The following is a 15,911-nucleotide window of genomic DNA, read 5'->3' as shown; positions in this document are numbered from 1 at the left end:
TTACCTAACAGGAAAGAGGAGTCCTAGTAGATACTTTCCTTTGGTGTTTAATGGTCCATGGTTGTTCAGACTTGGATGCCCTGGTTGACTCTTAATGCTTTATGGCATCGTTAAGTTTTACTGAGTAAAATCAACCAAATCAGAGCTGACGTAACTCAGTGTGGTTCTCAACTGATGATCAGTGAATTCAAATCTCCTTTTATTTTTCACAGAAACCAATGAACTCTAAGGGAGATTCTGCAGCAGAGTTAGGGCAGTGATTTAGATGTAGCAGATCCTTGGATGAGAAATTGGAAAGAGGATGTCTTCCGGTCCTTTGACTGTTATGTCTTTTTGACAGCAAACATCTGGATCACTAGTTCACAGAGAAACTTTGAAAATGTTTATCCAGATGTTTGGTGTCACAGAGGCACATCCCACAGCCACAATAAACAAATAAAAAAATGTGATGCTAGGTGATCATTTGTCATCTTCCTTAAAAGCTGAAATTTGACATGAGGCATTTCTGTGAGTTGACCAGACGCAGCATGGAGTCCTTTATGCCACATTTCTGTGTACAGAGCACATTCTGCTAGGTAATTATAACTTTGTGAAGGAATTCTCTTTCTGGAAAGCAGCATTTGGAGGAGGGTCTAGGGCATAAATGAGTGTACCCGCAGGTCACATCTTCTTTTCATTCACATCAAACAGGAGTCTGTGTGGTATGCCCCATGAGGGGCCATCTCCTGGGAACCCTTTCAGCCAAGTTTTGGGTGCCGTTTTTAAGTTGTGAGCTTCTTGCCCCAAATTCTCAAATTCTGACTCAATGGGCTCGGGTGAGCAACCCTGTTGGTTTTGTAGATTGCCGGGGCCGCTTTTGAGATCTCCTTTCTCCAAAGCAGACACAAAGAGGGAAGGATCCTCGCCCTCTGTTCCTCACCCACCCACCTACCCTGTCCAGGGAATGGGCTCAGGGAAGACCATAGCTGCTTACTGACCCTTTGAGTTTGCCCTGTGTCTGCCTTTCCAACCAAGATAAGAAGCCCTGCTTAGACTTGCATCCAGCAGGAATAGATGGGAGTTGTTGTCTGTAGGGACAGAATGATGAGAATCTGGGGATCTGCCTGATATCCTAGGAACATCATCTTTCCTAAGCTGGGAAAAAGAGACATCATCCAATTAGGGAGGCTCAGTGCTTGGTTACTTAGATGAAAACTTCTTTCCCTGTTTGTTTGGATGAGCAAGAGCAGTTCTATTTGTGATTCCCATTCTTCTACGGTGTTTTATGGGTAATTATAATAGCTGGTTACAAAGTTCATTCTCTAAACAAATTGCTATGTGATTTTTCCTTTATAAATACTTTTAAACTTCTATGAATCTAAGGGAGGTTTGAGATTAAACAAGACCTGATTAAGGCAAACTTGAGATCTTCAGCCCATTGTCAAATGAGATCCACTAAGGGCAGGTATCAGCAAAATGTAGCCTGTGGGTCAAATCCAGTATGCGGACTTTTTTTGTAAATAAAGTTTTATTGGAGCACGTCATACCTGTTATTGCCTGTAGTTACTTTCATACTACAATGCCAGAACTGGGTAGTTGTGACATAGAGTATACCCCACACAGCTTTCTATCTCGCTCTTTGTAGAACAAGTTTGCCAGTTCCTGCACTTGGAACATATTTCTGTTTGGCCATCTCTAGACAGGAAACATACATAGACTTAAAAAAAATCCAAGGAAATATTTCTCTGAAATATGGACTATAGACAAGATATCTAAATGATAGAATTTTCTTGCCATGCATTGTGAAGCTCTTATACCCAGTAGGTGTTCGTGCGTGAATGATCGTGAGTTTCTAGATGAATGGTTTATGATCTGGGTCCCAGGGTGCCTGGGTGGTTCCTTTGGTTGAGGGTCCGACTCTTGATTTTGGCTGAGATCATGATCCCAGGGTTGTGGGATTGAGTTCCATGTCAGGCTCTGTGCTGGGTATGGAGCCTGCTTGGGATTTTCTCTCTCTCTCTCTCTCTCTCTCTCTCTCTCTCTCTCTCTCTCTCTCCCTCTCCCTCTCTCCCCCTCTCCCCCTCTCCCTCTGTCCCCCTCTCCCCCTTTCTCTCTCCTTCTCTCTGCCCCTCTCCCCTACACATGTGCTCTCTGTCTCTTTCTGTCTCTAAAAACAGAACAACTTTATGATCTGGGTTCCATTTCCCATTTATGAAACCAAAGTATCTGATCTGATCTCTAAGGATCTAAGGATCTTTCTTGCAAGACTGTTTTACATATTAGAGCGAGGAGGCAAGACAGCCTTGGTGCCTTACACCCCAGTCTGCCAAAGTGACAGCCATAGCCTCTTGAGTCACCATCAGTCATATTCATTTAGCATCAGCTGGAGTTATTACACAGGGTCAAAAAAGCACAACAGTCCGCTGTCACAGTGTTATCGGGTGTCCTACATGGAGAGAGACACGGGGATTTAACAGTTGAAAGCATCAAAATCATGCTTAATGCTTATTCTGAGTCGTTTCAAAGAGATGGGCTTAAAGAACATATTTATTGTTCATGTTCAGCAGCTCTTAGTATAATCTTGGGCACGTGCCAGATGTGCCTGATGTCCCTTTGCTCGCGTACCACAATCATAGCTTGAGATCACACACTCCTCCTGGTTTCCAAAACTGCTGGACAGGGGGGTAGAGAGGTATTGATTGATTACTTGGTGGGGGATGGAGGAGGGAGAGATGATGGTAATCTTCAGGCTTTGGCCATCCTCCACCCCTCAGGGGGAAATAAGAGATACATCATCCTGGGACAAGGGGTCATGCTCTGTGGTGTGATTTGGGTCGCTGACTTCTGCTTCAAAGCATATATTGTGCTCCTCTTTAGGAACGGGAGTTCACGGTGTCCCCTGCCTGAGGAACTAGTCAGGGTTTCCATGTGCTCAGTTCCACAGATTTGACCACGGGGTTATCATTTATTAATTCGCTCATTTGGAAGGGTGACATGCTGCCTTTGCCGGGATGCGAGCAGAGCCTCAGCCTCCGTGTGCGCATCCTAGGCTGCACCCGGTTTTCCTCTCGGGTGCTCCAGCATCCGGACCACTGGGTACTGACGGAGCAGCCCTGCCTCCTGCCCCTCGTGGTAAGTGACTTACTCACTGGCAGGTCAGACAGCTGAGAGCAAGCAGGATTACGAGCAGCCCTGGGACGGAGGAGGGGAAAGCCTGCTCACAAGCTCTTGGCTTTTATGTGTAGGACCCAGACCACTTTCTCCCATTCGGAAAGGGGAGGGGAGGAGCACCGGACAAGGCTGACACTGGCACCTTGCAGTTTGTGCCACGTTCTGACTCTGGTACCCTGCAGCTCCTTGGGTGCTGCGTGGGAAGACTGCCTGGTCCTTCTGGCTGAGGAGCAGAATTTGCTTCTTTCTAGGATGCTAGTTTCTGAGAGCATCTGATTCTTAGAACTTCTGAAAGCCATTAGTCTTAGGACTGGATGCAGAGTGATTGCTTTTGCTCTGTTGAAGTATGGCTAATGTTGCAGTGCGGTAAAGTGGCAGATTGTGTCAAGCGAGGGCATTGAGGCAAATTTTCCTGAGCCACAAGTTTCATAGTGGTTGACTCTATCATTCTGGTTTTTAAAGTAAGTGAACAAATCATATGCATATGGATTGTAAACGTTCCTTATTCCTTTATATGTGTCTCTTCCTCGGTCCCAGTTAATGTATATTTACCTTCATTTGTCAAATTTGTTTCTCAGATGTGTTGTATCACAGACTGATGTGTGATACCATGTCTTTTGTTTTGAATCCCATTTATTTAAATCCTTCATCTAAAACAACAGCTCTCTGAGCATTTCTGCTACTCACTACCTAGGGCGTAGATTTCATGTGCAGTCAAGGCAAAGTCTTAGAGTAGACATTCCTTTTAGTAAGAGACAGCACTGTTTCTGCTTGGAAATGAAGATGCTGATATTCAGCTTCACAGAATTGGACATATTTAAAACTTTACCATACTTTCTTGCTTGCTTTATTTGTGAATGTTGATCCTTGCGCAGAGAACCTCAGAGCTTTTCCTATTTTCTTGTTTCACATCTCCTTAGGAACGTGCAAAAGGAAAGGTAATAAAGGACAATCTTTTCAAGATAAAACATGATTCATAAAGGTGACAGCCATGCCATATGTGAGCAGTGATTAACAGCTGCAGAGTCTGCTAACGGCTTTTTAAAAATAAAGTGATAAAGCAGATTTTCCCATTATTTCGTGTTTCGGGGCTTGTTCAAGTGCATCGCCCTGATTTTTCTCGGCTTCATTTTATTCTGTAGCAATCGAATCACTTGTGTCCTCGCGGTGCTGTATTAGGGCTTAGTTAAATACTTCACGTATATCCTTGGTCATTCTTCCAGTGATATTTTAACTTTCAAGACAGTGATGTGGTATATTAAAACTACCTTCTCTAAAGCCACTCATTTTATTCCTATGGAGTGCATTTGGGCAGACAGAAGGGAGAGTATTTCTAGGCTTGCTCATTTGGAATTGGTTTACTTTAATTCAGAGCCGTGATGGCAGTGGGCATGGGCTTAATGAAGTGTCACAAGTTTAAATGGCCTTCCCCTGCCATCACCAACAGATATAGGCTGGTGGGTACAGACAGGCACAGACTGTTCACCTCGGAGATGCGAGGTGGAAGGGGAAGAAAATTCAGTTGTCATCTTAGCAAAATAGGTTAATTCTAGGAAATGCATTTTCATGAAATTCAGTTGTCTTTGGCAAACTAACCGAGCATTGTTTTCCCGATTGATAAGCCCCCAACAACCTGCCTTACATAGGGTGATAGTTTTAATCTTGTTTGGGTCACAGTTCTCTTGGAGAAGTCTACTGAGAGCTGTGGACTCTCTCACCTGAAAGGCAAACACACCTACTCGTATAATCAAGTCTGCTTCAAATTTCGGGGGTGTACAAACATCCCTGGGGCATAGACTATCTCCTTTTCCCCATCAAGAACTCCTTCACTGCCTCTTCAATGGATGTGTTTTCCATGGCAAATTTCTTTTTAAAAAATATGTACATGAACGTTTATAATGTTGTGGCATTTCTATTAGAGGGAGAAGGGAACAGTAGAGACGGAGATTGTCTTGGGAAGTCCAGAGCTGCCTGGGATCTTTTTTGGGGGTTACCACAAAGAGCTGTGCATTTGTTGAGAGTTAGACTCCAACCTTCCCATGTTGTCTGGGACACAGTCTGAATTGAGCGTCTGGGTCCTTGGGGGTGCTTGGAGGAGGTGCAATGGCAGTGCCTCAGGGAGTTAGCAGTGAGGGAGGCATGGCTGTGTGCCAAAGAGTATCCTCAGAGGCACTGCCCTGCCCCCACCCCATGGAGCCTTGGAGCCCTGATTCCCTGATGGGCTGCCCAGGGAACCAGTGGACTGAGTGTGTCATGTGACACTGTGGCACAAATAAGAGGAGAAGACCTCCCTCTGCAACTCCTGGTGCAGGCCAGTGGTGCCTCAGCCTTCTGCCCAGACGTCCTCCAGAGCTGTCAGCCCTGAGCCATGAAATGCAGCTTTCCTGGGTCTGACTTCCCAGGATCGGTGGCACTGTAACCTGCAGGAGATGGCAGGTGCTGACCAGTGAAGCGAATCAGCGTTGGACGTGGTTTACACACGGCTTTCTGCAGGTGCACCAACAAGCCTGGGACTAGGTGCTGGGTGCCCTGTAAGGCACCAAGAGATATTTTGGAACAAGAAAGGGTATAGTATAAAAATGGAAGATCCAGAAGTACAAGGGTAAGACTTGTCCCCTGTCCCTTCCTTTTCCGTTTTTCTACCCCCCTCCTCCCACCTTTTCTTCTATTTTTCCCTCCATTTTTCTTGCCATCCTTCCTTTCTTCCATTCTTCTCTCCTCCATCCTTCCATCTTTCTTTCCCCTCCTCACTTTCTTCCCTCTTATCACCCTTTTCTTCCATCCATTCTTCCTTTCCTCACATCCTTCCTTTAAATCAACGGACGTTTCTAGGTATCTCCCGGGTGCTATTGGTTTAGTTTGCATGGAATTTTGATTCCCTCTCTGGTCCAACAGGTCCACCTTCATGCTGCCGTGGGACATTTTTGTTCTACGTTGTTACCTTTCCCCTGCTTGTTCCTTCCTTGTTTGTCTTCCTGAATTACTAGCATATATTGCACACCTACCATGTGCAAATTACTGCGTTAGAGAAAAAAGCTTAAACAATTATGGACTTTACTTTCAAGAAGGTTAAGATCAAACTTAGGAATCGAGACATGAGTGCACGAGAAGCCAGATAATAGTGTACCAGTTCTGTGATGTCACGAAACAAGAATGCAAGATGATGCAAGGCAGTGTGAGCATTATTGCTAGATGAGTGGAATGAGAGACATTTTGAGTTCCGAGAATGGAGCATGTTTTTTGTGTGTGTGGGATGGATGGGTTTCGGAAAGTCTTATAGAGAAGTAATACAAACTGGGGTTCCAAATAGGATTTATTATTTGAAGAGGAGAGAAAATTTCAGTCCAGGAATGGGGACTGATGTAAGTAAAAGCTCAAGAAGCATCTTTTTTTTTTTTTTTTTTTTTCCGCCTTCATTTTCCAACAGAAAGTTCCAGGGGAAGCTGTTTTCCTCTCTTAGTGCTCCTTTTGCTTCTCTTTTCCCGAGTGCAGTGCCTTATCCTCTCTAGTTTCCGCATTTCCCGCCCCCCCCCCCCCCCCCCCCCCGCCAGGTGCCACTTCTCTCAGCTGGCAAGGGGCTCAGGGGAATCATTCAGTTTATCTCAGTCAGGCCCTGCCTTGATCCGTAGATTGGTTACCTTATGCTGCACAGGAAGAGCTACTTGGAATGGAAGTCTAAATTGAAGACAGAGCACTGAAACCTATTTCCCCCTCGTAGTTGAAATCACAGTCTTTAATTATTGGCGGCTCGTGGATGAGCCAAAGCACCACCCTTAGGGCTACTGGTCTGACATGCTGGAGATCTCAGACAGCCAGGAAGTCAAAGATCGCAGTTGAATTCCTAGTGTGGCTGGTCCATTATGGTAGAGTCCAATACGGTATGTAATGCTTAGCATGTTGTTAGAGGTTTTGTTTTTTGTTTGTTTGGTCTTTTTAATTGCAGCAGCTCAGGGTTGAAAGGATCTTAGAGATTGTCTTAACTTTTACATTGTTCAATACCATAGGTCAGGAAACTCTCCTGTTTTTCTTGTTCCTTGATACGTACATTTAACCTGTGTTCTTGGGTGTTTCCATAGTAAATGCGTGTCTTATGAGCTGAAATGAATTCATGCTATTTACTTCTAATATCTAATCCAGGAAGGAGTATTTTATTTTCAGGTGCCTGACGAGCCCTGTTCCTAGCCTGATGTCTGGGTCTTTCCTGGCAATGACTTACTTGAATGAAATCTGACTGATACACTGTGGTGACGGTCTAGCCATGGAAGTTGAAGATTCTAAATTTGTTCCTGCTGAGGCTGGCATTTCTCTGTGATTGTTCCATCCAATCCTTTTAACAGCTTACCTTCATCGGCAGTATTCTTTAGGAGATATGGGGCGGCTGGAATCCCCTCGCCTTGCAGCCTTTTGATTTTTGCCCTTAAGTAAAGGAAATAATCGCTTCACCAAATATTTGCTAGCTGCTCCAAAAAGATATTTTCTCATTGGCACATTACAACTGATTATTGAAAAGCTCACGTTCAGGCGTCATATATTTAATGTGTGTGTGTGTGTGTGTGTGTGTGTGTGTGTGTCTGACGAGTTAGAACAAAGGACTTCCTTCCAAGGACAGTATGGTGATTTTTAGGGTCTATTTTATTTTTCCTTTCCTTCCTTCATCAGATGAAATCTGGTTAAAAGGGTTATCTTGTAGACGAAAGAAAGGCGAGATGGCCCTGGTGGTAAATGGAAGCCTCGCTATCCTAGAAGAGCATTGTTAGAAGGCAATTTTGAAATGTTTTATTCAATTCCATGTAATAAATAAGGGAATCTTAGGTTCAGAGATATGTAGTGATTTTGGTGAAAGTGATTTGGACCAGCTCTTTAACAGATTAAAGAAAAACTAAGATCTGAGTAGAGATTCTCAGACTCTAGGAAATAGTTTGATACACAGAATCTTTGTACCCTATTATCAAAATATGTTAGACAAAGAAAGCAATGATAAGTAAGTTAAAATATTTGATCAGTAGAATAATTGAAATAGTCTTGTTCCACATTTCATTAGGAGTGATTTAACAGAATTTTGAAGAAAAATTTTAAAAATGGAGGATAAAATATTTTTCAAGAATATAGAAGTTTTCTACAAAGATATATAGGGTCTGTTTGAAAAATATTCTTGGTTAAAAAAAGCAATCAGACTTCTTGCACACTACATTCTCATACCATGTTATAGTGACTTTGGAGGTATAGAATACTAAGCTAATTAAAAGCTATCCAATTGCTTGAAACTATTAAATAACTGTTCTGTGAAAGACAGAAACCAAGAAGACAATATATTAAAAAACAATAGAAGTGTGATCCTCCCTATAGACCATGGGATGTAATCAAAACTGTAATTAGTCTCTATTTCCTACTCCCAAATGCCAATGTTAGACCAGAAAAACAGATTAAAAGAGCTTCTGAATCAAAAACATTTTAAGAAAAAAAAGGAAAGAAAAATAAAAATACCCTGGATATTGAGGAAGGAAAAGCCAAGTGGTCTAATGAACAAAGCCATCATTTCTAGCCCCTGCTAGGTAGTGCCTCTGCCTGCTCTTTCCTCCTCAGCTGCCTCTAGCCCTCACCCCAATCACTGGGATATTCAGAATGCCTGACCCCTGTGTTCCGTAGAAGCAGGATCTCAGAGAGATGAGGAGAATGAAGTGGAAATTTGCCCTGGGGCCATTTTCTCTACCCTGTCCTCTAAGAGAAGGGTCTGAGAGTGTGCACAGAGAGCATCATTTCCAGCTCTTGGTGTCTTTCCAGGGCATTCCAGCTTGATGCTTTTGAGAAAGGGCTTTCTTTACAGAGCTGCAGCTCCGTCTCCTGATAGCTCTTTTTATGGCTTCCACCACTCTTAGAACTCTGCTCCCTTTTGAGAGGGCAAGGCAGTACAATGGTGCCCACTTCAGGAGAGGGAGGTGCAGAATGAGTCTCCCGGCAATCATGCACAATTTGGCTGAGCTTCAACTCAGACTTTGTTTCCCACTTCTCAGAGTCATTACTGTCACTGGCCCTCAAAAGTTATTGATCACCTATATTGGTTGCATTATTGGAAGCAGTATTACATACAGGTTAAGAGCACTGGCTCTGGAGCTGGGATACTCGGGTACAAATGTGGGCTCCATCACTTGCAGCTGCATGATATTGGGCAAATTACTCATTCTTTTTGTGTCCCAGCTCCATTAATCATCAGCATAGAGTAATAAAAATAGTGAGCCCTAACTCTTAGGTTGTTGTGAAGTTATTAAACGAGAGGGGCTTTAAAGCACTCTGAATAATGCCTGGCATAGAATAATTGCTCCTTGAATCATAGCAATTATAATTTTAACCTGTGGGGACTCTGGCCAAGGGTGTAATATTACTGACAAGAACAAAAGTCCCTGCCCTGGAGGGATTATGGTATAATCAGGAAAACTATATTTTTTACTCATGAAGAAGGAATTTGGTCCTGTGTTCTGCTATCCGGTGAAGGATGAGTTGTTATGCCTGGTGGCGGGAGTGCGGTGTATACTCTCCCTCCTCACGGTCTGGCAAGGATGGAGCAGAGGTAAAGCCTCTAGTCATGTTAATGGCTTCCAGATCTTAGGCCTCTGAGAAATCCTGTTTAGGTTTGTGACACAGACATAAGCCAATATAACTGACCAAAGAAATACAGCCAATGTGAATTCCTAAATGTGCTCCTGCTATTGAGGTCTTCCTTTTGGTGGTTGTATCCCTTTGGTATCCTGGGAGAAGGTAGAGGGGAGGCCATTCTGGTTTTCAGAATCTTCTACTAATTTATTAATCTCATGATACCATGGGAACTAGCATTTGGGGCATATCTTAGGATGAAGCATCCAAGCTCTGGATAAGTCCCTTCTCTTACTGCATGATACCAGTTTTCTCTGTTTAATTTTCTTCCCAGGGGCACCTGGGTGGCTCAGTCAGTTTGGCATCTGACTTCGGCTCAAGTCATGATCTCATAGTTCGTCGATTCAGGCCCTGCATTGGGCTCTGTGCTGACAGCTTGGAGCCTGGAGCCTGCTTCTGATTCTGTGTCTCCCTCTCTCTCTGCTCCTTTCCCCCTCACACTCTCTCTCTCTCTGCCTCTCAAAAATGAATAAATGTTAAAAATAAAAATAAAAATAAATCTTCTTCCCAGCTCCATGACAATCAAGGGTAGAGTCAGAGGAAGGATTTCGCACCCTTGCCATCCTGGATTCTCATTTCTGTTTGTCCAGGAGCGTCTCATCTTGGTGGCTTTTGCAACCCGTGTCAATGAGCGGGGGCTAAATGAGTCCAATCTAGCTAGTCACCAGTTTTAATGAATAAAGCTTTTTTGGAACACAGCCACAATTATGAATTTACATATTGTCTCTGGCTGCTTTTGTGCGACAGTGGAAGAGTTGAGTAGTTGTGACAGAGACCATGTGTCCTACAAAACCTAAGATAAGTGCTATCTGGTCCTTTATAGAAAAAGTCTGCTGACCTTTGACCTACAGAGCAGACAAAAGGAAGAGGGGGAAGTTTTTGTCCCAAGACAGTATAGGGAAGTTGAGATCATCAACTGGTTCCCATTCAGGAAAACTGATGTTGCTTAAGCTGTAGTATATAGTAACGCATCTAATTCCAATCAAAGTTGCCCCTAATAATATGTCCCATGTTTTTCTCATCACAAAAAATGATACGAAATACTCCAGTGGTGGGAAATTTAATGGACTTCCCTGAAATGGTTTCCTGTTTTTGTAGCTATGCCATGCTGGCCGTTACAGTGTCAAAACAAAGCTGTCCTTTGGGATTTACCTTGCATATTTAAGTGTTGCCTCTGAACTCAGTGATTAGGCTCCCCTTCTCCAGCTACTAGAGCCCCCTTACTCCTTTGAATGTGTTGAGTTTTTCTGGGCCACCAGCTATATATGAAGTATCCTTAAGGAACTCACACCATGGCAGGTGTCTACGTTTCCCCATACTGTCATTAAAGGGACCAAAAGGAAGATGGATTGTGAAATCAATTTTTTTTTTTTTTTTTTTTTTTTTTTTTTTTTTGGCCAATAAATCTCGCTTTGCAAGGAGATCAGAGATTCAGGAGCCCTTCATTTTCCATAGGTAACTGACTGTACTAAGAGGTTGTCAGTCTGATCTCAGCTCTGTGACCATTCATTTTTGTGATTTTGAGCAAACCCCTTCCCAGAGCTTTTGCACAGGACTGTTCGGTGCACAGTGAGGCCTGTCTTGGCCTGAGATCTGGGCCTCTTCCACTTGTCAGGCTGTTTCTTCACCGTGGCTCAGGACTGCCTCCATCCAGATGGGGGCCATTTCTAATTTGCACAAAGGCACCCTATGGGCTAGTGGCAGTACCTGGTCTTTTCCTCTTTCTGAGCTTCAGATTTACTGGCCAGGAGAAACTATGCTAGATGGTTTCCAAGGCGTCTTTGAACTCTTTGATTTGAAGGCCTTTTGAGGCAGTCTGTGTGGCTGGCTAAGCAGTTCTCTTCATGCTCTGTGGTGTTCCCCTACCTGGGGTGCCTTTGAAGTCAGCAGAAAACATCGTGCGCCAGGAAATGGGGCTTGGAGAGAGGAGAGCTCCAGGGTTGCTGTGAGGACAGTGTTGTGTTGAGGCAACTATTGGTTATGAGAGGTCAAAGGGGTGTCAGACCAAAGGCAGGTGTGGCTAAGTCTGGCCTGATTCTGCTCAATATTGGAACAGTAGACTGAGACCAGAGCCCCTCTGCCTCCATGCATAAGGGAAACAGTGACATGTGCGTAAGTATCAGGTATTGACAATCTCTTCTCCATGACCAGATTATCTGGCCTCTGACCATAGATACTTTGACATAAGTGTGACCTGATACCTGATCTGAGCAAAGGGACAATGATAGTTAAGGAAAGACCAACAAGATGGTGGGACTCACTGGATTCAGAGAACCCTTTAAGGAAAGAGGCAGCAGGTCTGAGCATCCTGAGCATTTTGACCTCAAACCCCAATTCCCTCAAATTACCAAGGTGATTGGTAAATTTCTCTTAAAACCCTGTTTTGTTCTGTTTTGCCCTCACTTTGTTGAGCCTTAATAATCATCACTCAGGTATTTGTAGCTGTGTAGGCATGGGGCTAAATACTTTCTTATCATCATCTCATGTAATTTAAACTTCATAAGTTAGAGGTGGCTGGTTCTGTCTGTGTTTGGCAGAAGAGGAAATTGAGGCTCATTGAAGTTAGATAACCTGTCCAAGGCTGTAGAGCTAGAAAGTTCTGCACCTAAAATTTAGATCTTACACTCAGCTGATACTCCTTTTAAATGCTATGCCCTGATGCCTTCCTACATGACCCTGAATGTGCCTAATTTTATTGCTAGTGCAATGAGGAGCGCCTGGATGGCTCAGTTAAGCCTCCAACTTCAGCTCAGGTCACGGTCTCAGGCCTCATGGGTTCGAGCCCTGTGTTGGGCTCTGTGCTGACAGCTCAGAGCCTGGAGCCTGCTTCGGATTCTGGGTCTCTCTCTCTGCCCATCCCCCACTCATGCTTGCTCACTTTCTCTCTCTCTCTCAAAAATAAATAAACATTAAAATTTTTTAATTGTTAGTGCAACGAGGTTTCAGGGGGAAAGGGGGGGGGTTTCTTATCTGTTCAGAGTTACTATACCCCAGCGTTTCTCAATCTCAGCACTATTAACATTTATAGCCAGAGAATTCTGTTTTGGGGGGCTGTCATGTGTCACTGTAGGATGTTTAGCATCATCCCTGGTCTCTACCCACTAGGTGCCAGTAGCACCCTCATTTCTGCCCAATTGTGACAACCCAAAATATCTCCAAACTTTGCTCAATATCCCCCTGGGAGACAAAATTGACCCTGGTCAAGTGAGAATCACTGACATAAAGTAATGTTAATTTTCCATTAAAGAAAAAAAAAACTACATATGCAATTTCTTTATTGTCTTCCTTAATTTTTCTCTTTTGCACCAAAATTCTGTTATTAATGACTTGGGCCCTTCTCTCTGCCTGGCTGACATTCTGAACTGTGTCACTGGGAATGCTTTACCTTGTTGGCATCTTCCCAAACTCCCAAGACACCCTCTCTTTGAGCCTGGAGTCTCCTGGGAAGTATTAAGAGCCAACCAGCTATGAAAATAATGTTCTCTTCCTTGTGCTAAGTGCCTCTGTTCAGGCAGTAAAATGCTTCATTGGCATGAACATATGGCATCGACATGGCCTCTGAAAACCACGCTGGGTGTCTAACAAGCATGGAGGGAAGGAGACAGGCAGTGTTGAGCTCTGGAAGCTTTAGCACAGACTCCCCTCACCCCTAGGAGCAACTGAGCTGGGGTTCCTCAGAGATCTTCACTCCACACAGGCCAAGGCTTTATGGGGAAGAGGGCTGGTATCTTGAAGCCATTGCAGTTTGATCCTTTAATATAACACCCCTCAGACCTTGACATATGCCATGGAGAAAGGCCTAGAGCAGCCATGTGGCCCAGTGCCAGCCTTTACCTCTGGCTCCAGGCAGGCATCCTGTTGAACCATGCCTTCTATTAGGTAAGAGGACATGGGGCTCAGTGGTGACCCACTGCTTTCTGAACACATAGCCTCTGGAGAGTTTTAGGTCAATAAACAGCCTGGGAGTATTGGTCACAGAGCAGGTACCCTGAGCTGCTCAGCAGCCCATTTAATAATTCTAGGATGCAAAAGGTTGGAGAGGTCATTGGCATAGTTTTCCAGAAAAGTAGACTGCTTGTGAATTTTCATAATCATGCCTACAGTGAGACATCTTCTTCCTGGGTAATGTCATCATGGGGATTCATAATGGTTTTTTTAAATAGGCATTTTTTTTTAAGAACATAAATTTTTTGGAGTGAAATAAAGTCACCAGGAAAAATCTGTAGAAGTTCAGTTCAGTGAACTCTTCTTCATGAAATGATTTACGAACATATCCTGAACTGTAGCGACAGTGTGAAGTATACACATGCCTGCACCTTCATGCCCATATGCACACATGTGCACATACACTCTTTTCTCCATATGGAAAGATCAGACAAGCCTGTTTTAAATCTCAGTTAAGTCATTTCCTGCACATAAGGCATGGATGAGTTACTTAACATCTCCGAGCCTGTCTCCTTGTCCTTAAAAAAGGCATGATAGTACCTATATTATGGCATGGTTGCAAAGGTTGCATACATTTAAAGTTGCAAAGCATAGAAGGCACTTGATAAATAGTGTTAATATTATTATTATCACGATATCAGTTTATGAACCATTAAGAAAAACAGATACCAAGTCTGGGACAGAGATGATTTTCTTAGATAACTCTTCAGTAATTAGGCTATTATCTGTTATACCCGATACTCCATTTCACACTTGGAGCTAAATGTGGGTGTTTTCCATTTCAAAATAACTTTCTTTAAAAAAAATTTTTTTTATGTTTATTTATTTTTGAGAGAGAGGGAGAGACAGAGCATGAGCAGGGGAGGGGCAGAGGGAGAGGGAAACACAGAGTCCGAAGCAGGCTCCAGGCTCTGAGCTGTTAGCACAGAGCCCGACGCAGGACTCGAACTCACGAACCACGGGATCATGACCTGAGCCAAAGTCGGACACTCAGCTGACTGAGCCACCCAAGCACCCCAAAATAACTTTCTTTCGGTCCTTATTTGATAAGGAATGATAAGTCATCTTTCAAGACTCCTAATTATTTTTACTTAACATTTCCAAGGGCCCGAACTTTTCATGCATTCTGTAAACATTTATTAAGCACTTATTATGTGTCAGACACTGGTCTAGGGGCTGGGGAATTGAGAATGAAAACAGAGACCCTTGCTTCCTGGTAGTTTACATGACAAGTCTACTCCAGCCATGCTGTTAGGAAAGATGTACATCATTCACCATCAGAGATATACATTGTGAACAGATTTTGTGCCATGCTCTGTGCTGAGTGCTTAGGGAAGAAGGATGTAGCGATGAACAGAAATTCTAGAAGATGGCAGTATGGTGGGTGTGGTGAGTAACTGACACATGAGCAATTGACTGTGAGATCGAAAATCTAAAATCATGACAGGTGTCATGGCAATCCAAGAACTGATTTAAAATGAATTTATGGATGGATAATTCATTAAGGCTTACTAAAGGGAAGTTGAGAGAATAGTGCCTGAAACATGGTTTGTGAATTTTTGAACAAGTGAACTGTTGAATGAAGGAAAGGGCTGCCATGTGTGGTTGTATGTTTTACACCACGTAACTTCGAGGCATGCCATTCAAAGTGTGAAGATAGTGTTGAGCCTGTGTGGTCATGTGCACTGGGTCTGCCAAGCACTTCACATACACAGTCTTATTTAATCTTTCCAACCCTCCACTGAAGAAATTGTGTTTTCCCCGTTTTGCAAACACAGAATTTGGAACTCAGAGAGGTTGTTATCTGCTCTGGTTCACAAGTTGAGTCAGTGGCATGGTGGGGTGGAAGGGAAGGATTCACAGTTGGAATTGGGACTCCATTGACTCTAGAGTTCTTGCCTATAAAATAGGAGAAAACAGTTTCTTGAAATTAAGCTTGATGATTTGGGTCTTGTCTTTGAACCAAATGCTTAGGTCTGGTCTATAGGGTCAAAAAGGAGAAATGAAGGGGTGCCTGGGTGGCTCATTTGGTTGATTGTCCAACTTTAGCTCAGGTCATGATCTTGGGGTTTGTGGGTTTGACCTCTGTGTCAGGCTCTGTGCTAACAGCTCAGAGCCTGGACCCTGCTTTGGATTCTATGTCTTCCTCTCTCTCTGCCCCTTCCCGG

General features: G+C 43.6%; 1 protein-coding gene across 5 annotated transcripts in view; it reads left to right on the top strand.

The window, feature by feature from the left end:
• The window catches only part of CPNE4 (copine 4), a 626,987-nt gene that overhangs the window by 124,740 nt on the left and 486,336 nt on the right, over positions 1–15,911 (top strand). Inside the window, exon 1 of one of the 5 annotated variants that reach the window (XM_086674293.1) lies at positions 3,091–3,111. The exons of the other annotated variants lie outside the window; for them this stretch is intronic. The gene's annotated coding sequence lies outside the window, so the exon portion shown is untranslated. Of the gene's footprint in view, positions 1–3,090; positions 3,112–15,911 lie in introns of those variants that run through there. 5 annotated transcript variants of the gene reach the window in all.

This window comes from Puma concolor, chromosome C2 (genome assembly GCF_028749965.1).
Source record: "Puma concolor isolate L17-30 chromosome C2, mPumCon1.1.hap2, whole genome shotgun sequence".
Taxonomy (NCBI): Eukaryota; Metazoa; Chordata; class Mammalia; order Carnivora; family Felidae; genus Puma; species Puma concolor.
The sequence above is the reverse complement of the archived record's forward strand: the minus strand, read 5'-3'. Positions and strand labels throughout refer to the sequence as shown.